This window comes from Pteropus medius, unplaced genomic scaffold, assembly GCF_902729225.1.
Source record: "Pteropus medius unplaced genomic scaffold, Ma_sr-lr_union100, whole genome shotgun sequence".
NCBI lineage: Eukaryota > Metazoa > Chordata > Mammalia > Chiroptera > Pteropodidae > Pteropus > Pteropus medius.
The window spans coordinates 1,012,160-1,013,895 of record NW_024344561.1 but is presented as its reverse complement, the minus strand read 5'-3'; positions in this window follow the sequence as shown (position 1 = coordinate 1,013,895).

Genomic DNA, 1,736 nt, shown 5'->3' with positions numbered 1-1,736 from the left:
TCATCATCCCATTGTTTTAAATAGACTATTTTTAGGACAGTTTTAGGTTCACCGCAAAAAGTACAGTGGTTTTCCATACAGCCCCTGCTCCCAGGCGTGTAGAGCCTTCCCCGCCATCAACACAGCACCAGAAAGGTGCATTTGTTATAATTGATGAACCTACATTAACACATCATTATCACTCCAAGCCCGAGTTTACATGGGGGTCCACTCTTGGTGTTGTACATTCTATGGGTTTGAACACACATATAATGAAATGTATCCATCATTACAGTAGGAGTTTCACTGCCATAAAAATTCTCTGTGCTCCACCTATCACCTCCCTCTCCCGAATCCCTTGTGACCCCTGATCTTTTTACTGTCTCCATAGTTTCACCTCATCTCATTTAAAGATGAAGAAACTGAGACACAGAGTAGTGGGAACATTTGAACTTGTTCATCCCCAGTCCTCACCCCAGTCCTGATGTAGTGACCCCCTTCCCGGCCCCAGCGGGTCAGAAAGGTGATGGTTACCACTCAGGACCACATGGGTCACTGGTGAGATGTAATCCAGGTGAGGAGAACCCGCTGATCTCTGATCCCACCCCATCCCAAATTTTGTGAACTTCCTGAAAGCAACGAGGCCCAGGCCTATCCTCCATCCACCCTGGGCCTCCACTGTCCCCCAACCCCCAGCTCTCGGCTTTTGGCAAGAGAAACTGCATAAAAAGAAGTGTCTGAGACAGGTCCCAACTTTCTCATCATCAACCCGGCACTGGGGGAAGGGGCCCCAGCTGCAGAGAAGCTTTCCAGATGCTGATCTTGGCAGGCACTGGGGAGGCAGCGGCCTCATCTCCTCTGTCCATGGGCTAGGGGCTCACTTTCAGCTTCAGGAATGGGCTGGGAGGCTCCTGGTGGAGGCCAGTCCCTGCCACGTCTGTATCAGATGTGGTCTTGGCCCTTCCAGCCTGGGAAGGGTGGGCTCTCTCTTCTGGACAAGTGAGGCATGCACTGTTAAGGAATAGGGAAGCATCAGTGTCCCACTTCTCAGCAAGCTCCCCCACTCAGCATCATAGTAACAGCTGACACGTATATACTGTGCCAGTTAGTGTCCTAAAAGCTTTGCAAATATCAACCCATGAAAAGCTCACAGCAGCTACCTCAACTAGGGAATGAACAGACAAGCTGCAGTCCATCCTTACGCGGAAGACCACACAGGAATATATTTGGAACTAACTTCTAGTTCGGAACTAGTGATATATAACAGCACAGATAAATATCAAATGCATTAGAATGAGGGAAAGAAGCCAGATACAAAAGGCTACACAGTGTATGATTCCATTTCTATGATGTTCTAGAAAAGGCCAAACTACAGGAAAAGTAAACAGACCAGTGGCTGGCAGAACCTGGGGATGGGCGAGAATTTGACCACAAAAGGGCACGAGGAATTTTTTTCTGACGGAACCATTTTATATCTTGATCATGCTGGTGGTTATGTGACTATATATGTTTGTAGAAACTTGCATAACTGTACACTGAAATGGAAAGACTTTAATGTAACCAAATTGTATCTTAAACAAAATCCCTCACAGCTGCCTTATATCAGGAAAATAGAAGTACCTCAACTAGAGGAGATTTAATTTAGAAATTAGCACATTGGGATGTGTCCAGTGGGAGATGCTACCAGGAGCAGTTGGGGAGGAATATCCTGGCTTCTCCCATCCTCCTGCCTTCTGATCTACCCTCAGTGCTGGCCA